Below are 18,446 nucleotides of genomic sequence, written 5' to 3' on the forward strand. Positions count from 1 at the left end.
GCACCTCTTCCAGGAGCCTGCGCCACTCCAGCTCTTGCTACCACCACAAGCTGCTGTGCAGGTTCACCTCGCTGTCTCCCCCACTCACCTGGAAGATCCTGTGAGCAGAGAAAGGTGTCCGCAACACCTAGAACCTGGCCTGGCACACAGGAGACACCTAGTAAGTGCTTCTTGAATTGATAAACTAATTGATTAGTTTCAGCTAATAGCCAATAGCAAATCACAGGATTTAGCCAGCAGATATTCATCTCTGAATTCAATTACTGCTTTAAAAAAAAAAGGCTGTTTAAAGTGTCGAAAAAACTCAACTGAGTTTTTTCTTTCCTTTAAGCATGCATATAAAACTAGATGAATCATTGACTTTTTTTTCTTTGTTTCATTGTTTTCTGAAAGTCAACTAGACATGGCTTGAGACTCTTTATCTTAAACCACTGACTTCCTGTAAGGAATAACCAAAACACTCATTCCTGAAAGATAGTGACAGCTCTCACTTATTGGGCTACTCCTATGCTCCAAGCATGTGCTAAGTGCCTTTCGTATGTCACCTCATGTATCTTCAACATCGCTGCAATGTATGTACTATTATCTCATTTAACAGGTGAGGAAACTGAGTCTCAGGAAAAGTATAGCATTTGTATGAGTTTAAACAGATGTTGAATAGCAAAGCAGTGATTCAAACAAGGGTTGGTCTGACTCTAAACTCCAAGTTCTCTCTGTTGAGCCCATTCTTTACTCATTAAAAACAAATGCACTGTCTGAATCAGTCCCTACCAGTAGCCTGGAATGCATAATACTCCAAACAACACTGCAAAGAGCCTTTAACACAAGACCTAGCCCAGCTGAGTTATCCTTATTCCCAGTACCCAGATCCAGTGAATGGGTTTGCCCTTCCCTTGATCCAGTTTGATAGCAGAAAAGTGAAGGATGCCAAGGAGTACCTGCGTCCTGTGTCAAAGGCTGCATCCAGAAAGTCTCCGTGACCTGGTCTAGGCCTTCACCATGGACCACTTTCCAACAGGAGCGGGGATCTCGTCTCTCGGCTGAGCTGCCTCTGTCGCCTGTACTGCTGCCTTTGTTTACTGTTTGTTACTAAGCGCTTGGCGGTCCAGCACGTGAGTCAACAAGGGCCCTTCTCTTTCCTGCGGCTTGCTCTCGTGCCCTGAGCCCTGGGCAGCCTCTGGCCTGTTAGCAGGCAGAGCCACCCCAGCAGCCTGAGTCCTCAAAGCCAGTGATCCGAGAGAGCCTGTAAGAGCTCAACTGGATTAGGTGCCACTGAAGGCAATGGGATTGCAGCTCAGCTGGGGCTTTGACAACGATGTCACTTTATCTCCTGGTGCAATCAAAAGAAAGAGCCCTGCAAGGAACCAGGGGGCTGGCCAAGAGCTGAGCCTCAGTTTCATTAACTCCACCGTTCTCCATGACCTTTGGACCTGCACTAAAGGACAGAGAAATGTGCAAGAACATAATGAGAAAAATGGCCTGGAGCTGCCAGTGGGAAGGCAAGAGGAATGTGATTGTAATCATCGCTTATGTGCACATAATAATAATGATAATAATAACAGTGGGACAGGAGGAAACTCTTGGAGGTGATGGATATGGTTATGGCATAGATTGTGGTGATAGTTGCACGGGTGTATAATGATCTCCCTACTCTTCCAGTTGTACACATTAAATATATGCTGCTCTTTGTATGTCAATCAGTCCTCAATAAAATGTTCTTTTTGTTTTTTTTTTTAAAGGACCACTGTGGTTGGAGAAAAGGGAAAAGGAATTCTCACACTCTCTGGTACTTACGTTCAAAAAGGAGCCAGCATAGGGCTTCCCTGGTGGCGCAGTGGTTGAGAGTCCGCCTGCCGATGCAGGGGACACGGGTTCGTGCCCCGGTCCGGGAAGATCCCACATGCTGCGGAGCGGCTGGGCCCGTGAGCCATGGCCGCTGAACCTGCGCGTCCGGAGCCTGTGCTCCGCAACGGGAGAGGCCACAACAGTGAGAGGCCCACATACCACACACACAAAAAAAAGGAGCCAGCAGAGAGAGGGAAAAGCAAGAATTAGCGTGATCATAGCTCTGTAAAGGTAGGGGTAAAAGACTTGATCTTCGGAGCCCTTTAAATCAAAGGCAGTTTCAAAACGGAGAGACTTTTTAAAAAGAGAAAGAATGCATTTTACTTCATATATTAACCAAAAAATAAAATAATTTGTTGAAACCCAGGGCTTCGTGAGGACATGGCTGGTGAGCAGCCCCATATGCCAGAAGTGGGAATGTAGGTTAGTGCAACTTCTCAGCAGGGCATCTGGTGATATTCATTAAAACTGTAAATGTACATGTCATTTGCAAACCCAGCTGTGAGGAATTGATCCCATGAGAATTTTTGCAAAAGTTCACTCAAGCAAATAAAACAGTGCAATATATTTTGTAATAGTGAAAAACTAAAAGCCACCAAAGTGTCCATCAATAGCGGACAGATAAATAAACTGTAGTTCACACACAGTGGAAAACCAACTACACAGCAATGCAAAGGAGGCAGGTAGGTCTGTGTGTGCTGGCATTCAACACTTGCCAAGAAGATCTTTTAAAAAGCAAAAAGTGTGGAATAGGCCTGTATGATTCCTCTTAGTGTAAATATATGCATAATATGTATAAACATAAAATATATATTATTTATATTATATATAGTATTATATACCTTTTATTAGACATATATTATATAGAATATATATAGAATATGTAGAATATATAATCTACATATATATTTTATTATACATATACTCTTTATCTAGAAGGAATCACTAGAAACTTTAACAGTGGTTGCTTTGGGGAGAGTTTTTGAGTTATTATTATTTAGTAATTAATTATGACTTATTCAGGGAAATTATTGTCCATTTCTATTTTTTTCCCCTTGTACCCCTTTTTGTTTTATTGCTTTTCAAAAAAGCTAATAAACATTATATAATGTTTTACAAAATGTATCTTTTTCCTGCTTAAGGCTACTTGCATTCCACACTAGCTAGTAAAGCATGTTACTATATTTGCAACCATCTTGTGTTGCTTCTCCCATATTTGTCAACTTATCAGATTTAAACTGGAACTTGATGAAATGTAAATTTCCTAACACCGCCCCAGGGGGGAGAGCCAGGGGCATCTGCATTTTAGCTAGTCCCAGGTCATTTTATTTAGTAATTTATTCAGGTCAACCAGGTACATCTGAAGAAACCGAAGCCCAGAAGGAGAACGTGAACTGCTCTGATCATGAGGCTGGTTCACGGTAGAGCAGAGAGCAGCACTAAATCACGGATGCCCAGGCACGGGCTGGTCTGCTTAAAGTCACCACCGCATTCACCTTTTTTGTTACCAATGTAAGCACTCAGCAGTAATCCCCTCCTACAATTATCTCTATTAAGATTTCATTCATTCACATTAAAGCAAGGAAAAATCCTAATTCAGTATTGACATTTTTGAATTGGCATATCTTTAAACATTCAATTGTTTTACTTTCAAGAACCATGCTAAACCATATTTACCTACAGTTCTTGAAAGCAGGGTGTAAAATCAAGTAGAATTCAACACTAAAACCGATTCCCAGTTATACCTCTTATGCTTTATTGCAAGGCTATGTCCAATGTTTAAATTGTCATAAATTGCAAATTAATTAAATTTAAAATAATAAAGTTGTATTATTCTAAACAGAATCCAGGACCCCTCATACTGCTGAGAATATAATAATGGCACAGTCACCCTGGAAAAGACTTTCTTAAAAAAACTAAACATATCTTTGCCAGTAACTGAACCCCTGGCCATTTATCCTAGAGAAATTAAAACTTCTGTCCACACAGAAACTTGTACATGATTATTTGTTGAGTTTATTTACAACAGTCAGAAACTGTTAACAACCAAAATGTTCTACGGTATGTGAATGGTTCAACAAACTGTTGTCCATAGCATCCTACCCAGCAGTAAAAATGAATGAACCATTGGGACAAGCAACACGCAAATGGATCTCAAGGGCATTATGCTGAGTGGGAAAAGCCAATTGCAAATAGTCACATATAATATGATTCTATATATACAGCATTCTTGAAATGACAAAATTATAGAGATGGAAATCAGATTAGTGGTTGCTAGAGGTTAGGGATGGGGACAAGTGATTATAAAGGGATAGCATGAGAGAGATATTTGGAGTGATGGAATAGTTCTGCATCTTGCCGGAGGTGATGATTATGCAAAGGATGTGCAGCTCTGCCCATCCCCAAACCCCTAGCCGGAATCTACCTCCTGTAGCCTTGACTCACCTGGCTGCCTCCATAGGGTTCAGGAGGCATCTTCCTTGCTCCTCTAACCACTTGTCTTACCTCCTCCCTCCAAATCCTGAGCCTCTTTGAGACACACGACGAGATGCCCAGCTACCCTTCTGCTATCACCTAGTCACTCCTCAGAAGCCCCCCACTCAGGCAAGAAGACCCACTCCACCCTCCTCTGAAGGCACCTCTCCCCAGTGAGTGAGAAGTCCATGGGCCAAGCGTTCATACTGACCAGCCTCTGTGTCCCTCTTCTGGGCTTTGTTCCAGGTGCCCTGGCCTTCAGGCTGGGACCCCAACTTCCACCCACCTAGAACATTTTCCCTGGAGTATTAAGTAGGAAAGAAAACAATATATGTTGCCTGAGCCATTGCATCTTGTCACATCATCTCCATTAGTATAGCCCATCACTAAAATCAGTCACCTGCATGTATGTGGGAGGGAGAGCTACAACACAGCACAGTGGTTAAGAGTAAGATTATTGAGCCAAGACCACCTGGGTTCAAATCCTGGCTCTACCACATACTGGCTTTGCTACCAAGTTCCTGACCCTCTCTGTGCTGTGTCTCCTCATGTGTAAAATGGAGATAATAGTACCTACTCATAGGTCTGTTTGAGAGTGAAACAAGTTAACACGAGAAAAGGGCCTAGAAAAATTAGACCAGTGTCTGGCACGGTAAGCACCATGTGTCTGCTGCTGTTGCTTACACCATGTCCCCCCCAACCCCCACCGCCTCTCTCATACTTATCTGGGAAGCCCCCATTCTGGGTAAAATTCAGTTTTCCACCTCCTGTACCCCTATGTCCATGCAGCTGAACCAGCTTGAAGAATTGCACAAACCCGTGCTAACTGGTCTTAGTCAACACTCATGGCCACACATCTCAAGTGGCTCTCACATTTCTCGATAATCCCACTATGTTTCCTTAGTTGAGTTGCCCTCAACTCTCCCAGGATACAGGCAAGCCTTTTCATCTCTCCGTATGCTCAGCTGATAACCTCAAGCTCTACTGAGAAAGGAGACTCCGCCCAAGGAGACCCCCTTCATGGTGCCAACATCAAATCTACCCACCTCTCTGCTCTCCTCAATCTGTTTCCTCACCTCTCCTCTCCTCAACCTTCTCCAATCAGGCTTTTCCCCCAAGAGCCCTGAAAAGGCGATTTTTCAGACTGCCAAGCCCAAGGTCAGGTCTCAGCACTCATTTTACTTGATCTGAAACAGTACTGGGTCAGCCCCACTTCCTTAAAATGATTTATTCCCTTGGATTCCAGAATGAATTCCTCTGACTTTCTTCATACTTTGCTCAATCTCCATGCCTGCTACCCTCCTTCCACTGACCTCTGAATACAGGAATGCCTTGGGATTTCTTCTCTTCTCTTCCCACTGGAGAATGGCTGCTATAGCTCCAGGCTTCACATCCTGACCCAAGCAGATCAGAAGGGAAAGAAAGGACTTTATCCCTTCAGGTCTCTTTGGAAACTTTTTCAGAATCCTAGCCAACTTCTCCTTTTATATGATTGCCTAGATGAAGTCATGGGCCCACCACTAACCCAAAGTGGAGAGGATGAAGGTGATTGGCTCTGATCAGTCACGATTTCTCCCTGGAGAGAAAGACAAGCCCATCTTTCCAGAGCACCAGCTTCCTGACATATGCACAAACTTGGGCCCTGAGACCAAGGATAAAGAGAGCATGTGTCTCTTGGGTGAAAAATCTGAGAATTTCTGCCACAACGTTGCACCCCCAGCACCCAGAAAAAGATGTCTCTCAGACATATGCTCACTAAATATATACTGATTGGATGATGGAATATTTGTACCCTTACAGATTAAAGTGACAGAGGACCCAAACAGCACCCACGATGACCCTGTAGAGATGTGCTCTCTTTGGCTTTGTCTTACCAGTCTCTCATAACAGCCCTGTGAGGTCAATGCTTTTTTGTTATTTTTCCGAGATGATTAAAGCTCAGAGGGGTTAAATGAACCAGGTAGGGTCACCCAGCTGGGAAGTGGATAAGGTGATCAAACCCATGGAGAATTCCAAAAGTGGGAGAAATTGCATTCAAGAGCATGGGAATGATTGATGATGAGAGGTCTTACAGAGGACCAGGACCAGGAGTCACTTGCTTTAATGAGAGTCAACTGTGCGTCAAGGCTTTTTATCACATACACATAGTATATGATTCCGTATGCACACACCCTGGGAAATGGGAAGTATTATCCCCATTTTACATATTAGGAAACTGAGGCTCAGATAGTTCAAATAATTTGCCCAAGGACACATAGCTATAATAGATGAGTTAGGATTTGAACCCAGAATAGTCAGACTTCAAAAACCTGTGTTCCTTCCACTGGAAGAACCAACACAAGGGAAAGCCTTGGAGAGCTGGAGAGGTCGTTCTTTCTTTGAGGTGGAAAAGAGGGAGAAAGGATGAGTGAAAGGGCATAGGAATGTTGAGGCCAATGGGGAGAATTTGAAGAATCTCATGTCAGATGGCTTCAATCCTAACAGGAAAGCAGCACTCAAAGTCACCTGCATGATGAGGTTCAGACTTTAAAATGGAAAGGATTTGAAGTGAATACTGGGAAGACCGAGATGGTGACCAATTTGGGAGGAATAGGGAAGATGGTGAGCAGCAGGTGGGCCCAAGGGGCTGGGGGCTGTGCAGAGGGTCAGAGAATCAGGAAGGCCAGAGGGAGGTCCAGTGAGGGAGAGGGTGACTGTGACAAGGCAGGGACAAATGCCAAAGCCTGGCCCAGTCCCTGATACTGCATGTCCTGTAGGTGGGGGAGGGCAGGGAATTTTTAAAGACCAGACACCCAGGTTTCAAATCTGGAGCAGGTGGTACCTGGGTAGTTTTTGAAGACGAATGAGCAGAAAGGAAGCTTTGTATACAAAGGAAGGAGGATCCTGTTAAATGGCATGAAAGGGGCCATTCCAGAACCAGGCAGTGCTGAGCAGGGCAGGGCTAGGTTGAACTGGATTTGTATGTACAGAAAGGACAGGGAGGGCAGGGGCTTGGAGGGAGGGGGACAGAGCCAAATGAGACTGACAGACCAGCCAGAAACGTGAGGATAGAAACTAGGACCTGCCAATTTACTTACCAGCCTCAGGGCTGCAGTTTCAGCTTCTGCTAAGATTACCTGTCAGGTGCATAGGCATCTGGAATGACTGACCTTGGTTAGTGTTGTTACTGCTTAGATAAAATGTGGGTGGTGTTTTTCTATGAACCATAATTGAAAGGAAGGCACATCCTTGACTAAGATTTCCATGGCATTGTCCTATGGTCCAGCCCCAGAAGTCATAAGGAGGAGGCTAAGGAAGCGTCCTCACGACCCACGCAGGACCACCCACCTCAGGGTCAGATGCTGTGGATGCAGGCACCTTTCCCCTGCCCATGACAGTTTGGGTGGCTCCTTTTCAGGAGCGATGAGCTGAACGGAATGCTTTGGCCCAGGAAGAAAAGAAGACAAATGGCAGAGCTCAGAGACAAAGCAGCATTGCATTGGGGTCAGATTCCACTGAAATCAGCTCTGCACAGAGGAGGAGCAGACAAGGGCCCTCAGCAGATGGAGATGAACACAAGTCAAGTCCACCGAAGGTGAAGCTTGAAGACACAGAGCTCCCGGGTCCTTTCTTCTCATGGCAATGTATTCCAGTTGTTGACAAAGTGCTAGATAGAGACAAACGACCCCTTGAGAGCCCAAGTGAAAAAGGTAACACTGAATTCAGGACAGGGGCCCATTCTTTGGTGGTTTCTCTGAACTCAGTAGGTGAGGAGCAGTAGATCTTCTGGATTTGTTCATTAAGAAAGGGGCCGGGCACACTAACTTCCCACCACTTCTTGCTCAAGTATTTCCCTTGACGGATGAGGCAGCTTTAATACATAAATGGCCTACCCAAATGTGGGGAGGAGGCCATGATGAAAGAAAGAGTTGGGTACATCGTCTGGGATGTTTCTCTTTGCCCTTATCAAGTTGCTAAAAAGAAAGTTTTTCCAAGAGCAGTGACAAGGCAGTCCCATGTCCAACAAGGCAGACCCAGCATGCAGCATCCCATCGGTGACCGTGACACCTGCTGGTCACCACTGGAACTACGCCCAACCGCCTTAATCGTGAAACGCCACAGTTCTTTGTTAGCTGACCTTGAGGGCTGCTTGGCGAGCAACGCCGCCTAATTAAGGCAACTATACTTTAGAAATTAAAGAACCTTCCTCCATGTGTCCAGGGCCTGATAATTAATTTGACAGGGCCAGGGCCATGGTGGCCAGAAAGCTGGCAAAGAGGTAGCAGAGGTAGGAGGTGATGGAGAGGAGAGGAATCCCATTGGTGAGAAGGAGGTGGTATTTTAAAGACATTTAAGATGTCTTGTTTGAAAAGAGTATTGGAAAGAGGGTAAAAGAAGAATGGAAGGATTCTTTCCAAGGCCAAGGTAAAATATGGGGCTCTAGTCCTATTTAAGAATTTGATAATGATTGCATTAAATCTTTAGATAAATCTAGGGAGAACTGGCATCTTTGCAATACTGAGACTTCCAATTCACAAACATAGTGTGTCTCTCCACACATTTTGGTCTTCTTTAATGCCTTTCAAACAAGTTTTGTCATTTTTTTCATAGAGGTCTTGCATAATTTGTTAGATTTATACCTGGGTACTCCATATTTTTTATACTATTTTAAAATGCGTTTTAACTCATTTAGTACTTCTTTATTTTATTATGTTTTTGTTGGTATATATAGAAATATAATTAATTTTTATATGTTGATTACTTTGCTAAACTTGTTTATTAATTATAATAATTAATCTGTAGAGTCTCTTGGATTATCTACATATATTTCATAGTTCCTGAACAATGACAGTTTGGATTATTCATTACCAATTCTTCTACCTTTCATTTCTTATCTTGCTTTATCGTATTGGTTAGGACATACAATATTGATTAGTAATGGAGATGGGCTTCCTCATTTGATTTCTGAATTCAGAGGGAAAGTTTTCAGCATTTTGCCATTAAGGATGATGTTTGTTGTTTTGAGTAAACACATAATAATGATCAAGGAAATTATTTTCTATTCAGAGTTTGCTCAAAATTTTTACCATGAATGGGTTTTGAAAAATCAAACACTTTTTCAAAATCCATTAAGATGATCATATGATTTTTTCCCTTTCCTCTGCTACTGTAGTCAATTTTTTAATTGATTTTCTAAGGTTAAATCAGTATTCCTGAAATAAGCTCAACTTGGTCATCATGAATTATCCTTTTTATATATTACTGGATTCAATTTGCTAATATTTTGCCTAGAAGCTGTGCATTTACATTTGTGTGAGTTTAGCTTATAATTTTCTTTTTACTGACCTTTTAAATTATAAAGGTTATGCTAGCCTCATAAAATGAGTTAGTAGTATAATAAGAGAATTATTTATTCTTTGAATTTTAGATAGAACTTGTTGATAAATCTTTCTGGGTCAAACAGAGTGAGGTAGGTAGCCCACTACACAAGTCTCCACTTCTTGGAGCTATGAAAGCTAGAAAATAACTTGATTTTGTATTATCTTTTTTAGCCTGTTTTGGTCACACAGTGCAACCATTAACAGGAAATTCTTCCTTAAGTCTGCCATGAGTTCCATTGTTTCACTTGTTCTGGTTTTGGAAGATCCCCCCTTCATTTTTCCCTCCATTATTCCACTCAGTGTTCTATAAGGCCCCATTTTTGTGAGCCTAAGTAGCCCACGTTCTCTAGAAGATAGGCAGCGAATGCTCATTACCGTGAAGTTATCACCACCAATGGAAAATTCCTAGAGCGCAAGGATACTTGCACACAGGAACACTCATTTTGGTGGTCTTCAACATTTACGTTTAATTGGGAAGTAGTTGTCCTCCATGCCCCATCAAGGTGGAGAAGCAGCATGGCTTCCTGGAGGCCATTCCCAGCATGATCTGGCCTATCTCTATACTTGTATGTATATCGTGTGTGGGGCAGACACTGACAGAAGCCTGTTGTAGAGCAATCCTGGATGGTGCCACTTTCTCACCCTTCTAGCACAGGTGTGGAAGAACCAATAAGTTTGTCAAGGGAAACTTCACTGTGATTTCCAAGGCCCTCCATCCTTGGCAAGGTTTGGGGAAGAGATAGAGTACAGAGGTCAGCAGCTCATAAGTAGGCCAAAGTCATATTCTGGGATCCCTGGAGACTGGAGGAATTTGACCAAATACTGAGGTCTTACTCAGGCCTCATTATCTCCAACCTTTTCTTGATGTAAACTTCCTGGTACATCAAGTGAGTTCTTATAGAGGTACCCTGTTTAGAAATATTGGAAAATTTCCTTGTAAAGATTCATCTCTTAAAACCAGAGTGTCTTGGGGCAGGACCCAGGTATGACCAGATCTGTTTGTTACTGACATCAGGACCCCCTTAAGAGTCTTCAGTTGATTTAGGGGAGCAGAGGTAAGAAGGAAGAGGTAGGAAGAAGATTTGAAGGGCACAGAGCATGGAGGGAAGATGAGATTCCTGGCACTTTACATGTGGTGGGATAGAATCAGATCGGCGAGACTGACTAGGAGCTGGAGAGTGAACGGGTTTCCTGAGGAATCCAACCAAAGACACCAAGTCCCTGGGACAACGGAAATGTCCCATTTCAAGCCCATGTTCAGCACTCTCCAGGTGCTTTCTGCACTGCACCACCACCCTACTTCAGTACCTCTGTGGGACAGGTGGATTAGTCCACACCTTTTATACCTGGCTCTGGGCCAGTGAGGATCATGTTCAAATATGGAGACGTTTAAACAGAGCAAGAAAGCAAGCACATTATCAGGCTCCACCCTAAACCCCTGGTATCTGACCCAGGTCTCTGCCCTGTACTTCCACCCTAAACACACACACCCACACCCATAACCAGGAACTGCCTCCTCTTCTCCATGGGAACTCTCTGGAGTTCCCATCGTTGTTCCTGCCTACCCCAGGGGAAATGTAGCCAAGCAAACCAGAAAGCACCCTTCTTTCTGGCTAGCTTTGTATTCAGAGAGTTTTGAAAGAATCAGGAATATGAGGGCAATTAAGTAGCAGGTAGTTTTTTGTTGTAATTTTTCTTAACTTCCCAAACTCTAATTTGGCTATGTTTCTTCTACAATATGTAATACGTATGTGTATATGGTGAACTCCAGGCCCCTCTGTCCTTGGCCAAATTATAATATATGTGTGTGTGTGTGTGTGTGTGTGTGTGTGTGTGTGTGTGTGTGTGTGTATATATGATATATGATATATGATATATATAATATGATGTGATGTCATACAGATAGATACCATATATCACTATGTAATATATATGTAATATATATAATAAATATACCATATACACATACACAGTGCTGAATATCTTTGTTTGTCCCTGTAGATTCACTTTCTGCCCTCTCACCTGCTCTGGGCTTGGGGCAGGGTGGGAGCGAACCATCTGTATAGACTGTATCAGTGGGCTTCCTGGCCTTCTGCTTGTGGCTCTGTTAGGCCAATGGGAGGCAATGGGCAATGGCAGTAGACAGAAGATGAGAGGTCAGGGTATTTATTCCCTCCCTGCCTATGTGTCGAGGGCTGTCTGTATCCATCTACCACAGACCACAGCTCCTGTCAAGTGGCTCTTTCCTACAGCAGCCCTGGCTTGGCACTGAAAACCACTCCTTCCCCTTGCCCCTCCAGACCCAGGCATGGTTAAGGCTCCCAGGTTGTTGCTAGCCCTAGGATACTGCATCGCCACCCGGTGGTTTCCTTTAACCCTTCCCACACCTCTGGAAATTGCCCTTTATTAAACTCTCCTTAATTACCCTGTTTGAGTGAGGCTATTTATTTCCTGTGGGGATATTGACTGGTACAAACAGATAATGCAAATACTTTGCACAAATCTTAATAAAATTAAAAGTTAACCTCCTTATAAAGATGCAGATGTAGAGAATGGACTTGAGGACACGGGGAGGGGGAAGGGTAAGCTGGGATGAAGTGAGAGAGGGGTATGGACATATATACACTACCAAATGTAAAATAGATAGCTAGCGGGAAGCAGCTGCATAGCACAGGGAGATCAGCTCGGTGCTTTGTGACCACCTAGAGGGGTGGGATAGGGAGGGTGGGAGGGAGGGAGACGCAAGAGGGAAGAGGTATGGGGTTATATTTATATGTATAGCTGATTCACTTTGTTATAAAGCAGAAACTAACACCCCATTGTAAAACAATTATACTCCAATAAAGAGTTAAAAAAAAACAAAACAACTTAACCTCCTTGATGAGTAAGGCAGCCCCCACCCCCAGCTTCATCCTTGAGGTAATTCCTTGCTTGAAGTTGAGCATGTGGGATTCATCTCCCCTGCCTCCACCTTCACTTGAACCTTGCTGAGGGGAAACAAACCAATCAACAACAATGACCCCCTCCCTCCAGGGATTCCATAGACACACTTCTCCCCTCCTTACCTCAACTGCCCTTGGCCTCCCTGAAGACTGCCTTTTCAGCCCTCACAGCAAGTGCAGGCTCTCATTCCCCATGGCCCAAGCCCTGCTGTCTTAAGGGGTCTACTATTCCTTTGCCAGGCTTCCTTCTGCCATTTCCTTATTTCCTGACATTCACAACGTATTTGGGAATGTTTCTATCCCATATCAACATTCTGGGTAAATTCAATGACCAAGGCAGGGCCAACTATTATAATTGCAGACCCAGGACAAAATGAGAACAGGAGGCCCCTTGTGCAAAAAGCAGGAAAACAAAAATATCATTAAAGGTACTAAAATACAAATTTTTTTCTTTTAAAGTATTTTACGACTCATAAAATGTAATAAGGGTAATAATGATTCATGAGTAACAGCATAAACCTACAAATTACAAAAAAGATTGTATTTTTGCTGTCATAATTTTATATTATTTCATATTACTTATATTTGGTATCATAATTTTTATAGTGAATAAAATACTTTGTTATTATGGTATCTTGATTGATCATAATATTTTTCTGGCTCACTTTTCTGCAAATTTATTTGTCAGGGCATCAAAATTTATAGTTTTAACAACGTTTTAAAGATCAACTTTCAATTGATATAATTGAAAATGACATCAGTTACTCTTGGCAAGTGAAGATCACAAATAATTTTTGATACTTTTAAAATTTGAGGGGAGTTCCCTGGTGGCCTAGCGGCTAGGATTCCCGGGCAGCCCGGGATTCAGTCCCTGGTCGGGGAACTGAGATCCTGCAAGCCACGCAGTGCGGCAAAAAAATAAATAAATAAAAACAAAAAACCAAAATTTGAGAAGGATCCTTCTACAGATGTAACGGCTGCTTGTGCTGTTAAGAGTATGTTATAGGCTGTGATAACATCAGGATAAATTTCTCATAAATGATGTAAAAATATAAATTTTAGTATATCTGGAAATAATGATTACTAAGGAAAAGGTTTTCTAAAAAAAATTTAACTCAGTTTTATGTAAATCTTATAATTTTAAATGTAAATTTATGCAATGCCATTTTAATATTTCCTCTGACATCTTTTGTAACTTGTGCAAGTTGAACAAGAAACCAAAGTAGCTTCATGATTTATGTATATTTCAAAACAGCTATTTGTGCATTATTGCTGTATTGCTGTATCATCAATTACAGGGAAAAATTAATCTTAAAAGTGTCTTCCTCATTAATAATTGGTTCATCTGCAGCTTCATATGAAAATGGTATTCTTTTCCGTTGAATGAAACAATCCTTAATCTTAATTTCTATTTCTAAGCCTGTAGGTATTTGCTTTGCCATGTTGCAGCAGTTTTCAAAACCAGGTAATCTAAACTCTTTGAAGAACTCTAATAATTCCCTGATATGCTTTACTGCAATGTCTATGTTGCATTTTTATTTTCTAAAAAAGTACAATTTTGTAGCTAACAAAGTTATCTGCCTGAGTATCGGCAGTGTCTGTCCTTGACTTCAGGCCAAAGAATTCATATTTCTGCAGATGCCCCAGGGATGGGCTCTGGAGACTGATGGGAAGGCGCCTCTCCCTGGGGTCCCAGCCCTGCCCTCATGCAGATTCCCTCCTCGCTCCTGGGCCATGGCCATTGCTGCCACCACTGCTGCTGCTTCTACTACTTTCGCTGCCATTGAATTTAGTCATTCAAATCTGGAGACTTTTGAAAGTATGGGAAGCACTATTAGTAATTACACTGGGGCCACAGGTGTAAACTGGGCCCATCCTGGACAACCTGGGACAAAAGGCTAACAGTTCCTTGACTACTCACTTTGAGTGATCTTTAATTCTGCTTTAGACTAACCATTCACAGTGGTGAACGTGCCTAGGGGCTGCTTTATGTTGGAAACAAGCTACATCGTCTCCTCAAATTCGTCTCTGGCCATCTCCCTCTGGCATGCCCTTATGTGCATTGACAGCCATTCTCAGTCCTAAAGTACCGAAAACCCTTGCTCCTTGTGTGGATTTTGCCCCAATCTATCTGTCCTCAACCGGCCTCACTGTCCTTCTTGCCCAGTCTGGACCCCACAGTCCTTATCCTGATCCTCCCAGGAATACTTTCAATTTCCTTGCCCTCCACCTTTACATTCAACATGCCCAAGAAAACCCCAGCTCCTGGATACCCCCTCCAAGTGTTGTCTCTATTTCTCTGAGTTGACAAGGATTCTAGAGAAATGTCCACACTTATGCCGTTTTGAATCCTGGCTTTTGATGGCAACTTAGTACCACTCAAGAATCCTTGAACTCACCATTTACCTGGTACTCTAGCACTTCTTCACTCAGATCCATAAGCTTGTATAATAGAACCGTTTGGGGTGAGGAGAAATCTAGTACCTTGTCTAGTCTCTTCAGGGGGATTTTTGTTTCTGTGTAGTTGTTTTTCTTTTGTAGTTAAAATCTCTGCCCCATAGGCCAGCTCTTGATACTTGTTTTCTCCTTGGCTCGCTTCTTTGAGCCCTGTCCAGTCTCCCTCTCAGGGCTGCTGACCTCTGAAACAATGGGGGAATTCTACCTCCTAGATCCTGATGCCACACCCCGCTGTGAGGGTAGAGTGAGCCACGTATTTGAATCTGTCAGTCTGTATGGTCCTATCTTCTCTAAGTATGTGGGTATGTGCCCACAAAAGGGGATCCAAACAGGATGGTCCTCCTCTCTTCGGGGGCACAGCCTTGCTTGGTAGAGCCTGCCTGATTGCTTGGTGATAGAGAAAACCTCATGCCATGGCCCTGCCTTTGAGAAGATATCTGTGACATCCCTATTGCTCCTGCTGATTCCAAGGGAAGGGAAATTCTGCTTTCTGCTCTGCATAGGCTGACATTTACCAACCACACTTTACAAGGAAATAGAACACTGCAAGGGGGATGGGGAAAGTGGGCTGGGTCTGAGACCTTACCCAGTCTTCATGACTTAGCACCTCCAGAAATAAATTTCTTCCCTATTTATGCTGCATTGTTTATCCCTCAAGCTTCAGTTGGAGCATAAACTGCCTTGGATTCAGGAAAGAATACTCACTTTCTTCCCTGTGCAGTTGTCTTTCATTTAAAAGGGTCTTTCCTTGAAGGGTTATGGCATTTCCCCCTGCCTCTCCCCAAGATAGATAGAAACCTTACTCTCCTCTCCCCAAGACAGAAACCTTACTCTCCTCTGCCCTCTTCTTAGCCCCACAACGAGCCTCGAGCTGGCCAGGCTGGTACAGCTATGTCAACGCTCAGCTGAGAATTAATCCTGCTAGTTTGGGCGTGAGGGGCAATGAAACTTAACCACAGAAGCAGGGATGTTTTTGTGTGGGAATCTGCTTCAGGAACAGGCTAAAGGAGCTGTTGAAATTCCTTTACCAGGTGGTTTCATAACTTTTGCTTTCTAGAAGAAAGAACATCTTCTCAGGACCACTGGAGGACTTCAGATCACCTCTGGAGTCAGGGACAGGAGACAAATCCTGTCCTGCCAGAGGCCTCTGCAAGGCAGTAGCAGGAAAACACCTCTTCTAGCAATGCTTTTGCTTTCTGAGGGGCTCCAAATCCTGCCACCTGAAGACAATGACTCTTAACTCTAAAGTGATGCCAGAATCTCCTTCTTGCTACCCAATAACACCACAAAGAGACTTTCTAAATTTATCAGAATGGTAGGGACTTTTGGCAGAGGTTGGGAGTTCATAGGGGTCTCCCTGCTAAAGGGTCATTTTCTGAATGCCAGCCAATCTAACATGAATTATAGTTTTACATCTGAAAGGTAAGGGAGGGAGCCATGGAGGTGGAGATGGAGATGAAGGCAGAAATGGAGGTAGAGACGGAGATGGAGATGGAGGTGGGGATGAAGATGGAGACTGATATGGAGATGGAGGTGCAATGGAGATTATCCTCCCTAAAACTACCAAGGGAGAGGGGCCAGTAATGAGGGGCTCTCTTCTCTCTGCCATGGGACCCAGACAAATTTTCTGCAGTACCGGAGGTACAAATGGCAAAATTCCACTGGGCTGGAAGAGACTGTAGGTGAAAGGATTGTAAATGAGGCACAGAATCCTTGTTGCGAGATCTGATGAAAGGCTTCTTCCTAAATATATATTTATTTAAGACAACAGCAAGGATTTTATTGTTACAGAACTTCAACGACATATTCTTTCCCTCCCACTCAATTCCCTTTGTCTTTTTCTCCGGGGGATAAATATTGAATATCTTCAATATCTGGATGTGGATGGAGAGAGGGCAATTTAGCATAGGTGTATCTACACTTGGGAGGTAGGGGCAGAACTTGAGAAAAAAAGCTAATAATGAAAGAATTCCTCAGCTCTTCCTCTTTTTCAGAGTCAGCCCTCAATAGGTTCACAAGGTACCACAATCAGTTAACAAGGAACAATGCCATGAGAAGGAAGAAGGAGGCCCAGAGCCACGTCTGGGTTACAAAAACGATTTTGAATTTGCAGAACATCAGAGGTGATTACATTCAATCACAAGTAGTGAAATGCCTTCTGAAATCACACACATGCACATATACATACATAAACATGCAGGATGACCCTTCTAGATGTAGATAATAGGAAGCTGACAGTGGAAGGCTGATGCTAAATCAGAAGCTCTTCCCGTGGAAAGAAAGAGAGGTGGTTAATAGCATTACAGAACTAGGCATGAAAATTGGGAGCTGTTCTGCAATACCCCTCACTTCACAACTGCTCTGATTGTCTTTTGTTACCTCCAGGTGTTTAATATTATCTGGTGGGGAGTAGGAGGTACTTGTCAATACTTCCACCTTCATGTCCAATCACACAACCTCCACCCCTCCATGCCCCTACCCTGCTCTCCCAGGAAATTTACACTCATGCTTTTTCCTTCTCTTCTTTTTTTTTTATAAATTTATTTATTTATTTTTGGCTGCGTTGGGTCTTCTTTGCTGCACGCGGGCTCTCTCTAGTTGCGGCAAGCTGGGGCTACTCTTCGTTGCGGTGCGTGGGCTTCTCATTGCTGTGGCTTCTCTTGTTGCAGAGCACGGGCTTCAATAGTTGTGGCACATGGGCTCAGTAGTTGTGGCTCACAGGCTCTAGAGCGCAGGCTCAGTAGTTGTGGCATAAGGGCTTTGTTGCTCTGTGGCATGTGGGATCTTCCTGGACCAGGGATCAAACCTGTGTCCCCTGCATTGGCAGGTGGATTCCTAACCACTGCGCCACCAGGAAAGCCCCTTTTCCTCCTATTCTACCCTTCCCGCTCAACAGTCTTCCTATCAGATATAAAATATGCTTGTCTTCCTCCACTGCCTGACTCATCAATATCCACCATCTCAATTTTCAATGTCCCATTCATTCCTTAGCCCACTCTAAACTACTTCTGAATCTAAGTGCTCCAGGATTTTAAGCCTCCTCTTTTTTTGATATTATTGATCACTCCTTCTTTTTTTTTTTTTGATCACTCCTTCTTGAATCACTCTCACCTGGTTTTCCATCTACCTCCTGGCAGCTCCTTCTCAGGCTCATCTTTTGTTGTATCCATTTAATGCTGAAGTTCCTTAAACCTGGCTCTTGGCCCTCTTTTCTTCTTGCTCAGCCCTCTCCTTCCCTCAGGCCTAGGCTAACTCATCCACACCCAAGGGTGCAAGTAATCACTATCTGTCAATGATTCTTATCCACCTGAGCCCAGCTCTATATACCCGACTGTCAACTTGGCCTCTCTTTTGTGCAGATCAGAAG

Source organism: Lagenorhynchus albirostris, chromosome 16, assembly GCF_949774975.1.
Source record: "Lagenorhynchus albirostris chromosome 16, mLagAlb1.1, whole genome shotgun sequence".
NCBI lineage: Eukaryota > Metazoa > Chordata > Mammalia > Artiodactyla > Delphinidae > Lagenorhynchus > Lagenorhynchus albirostris.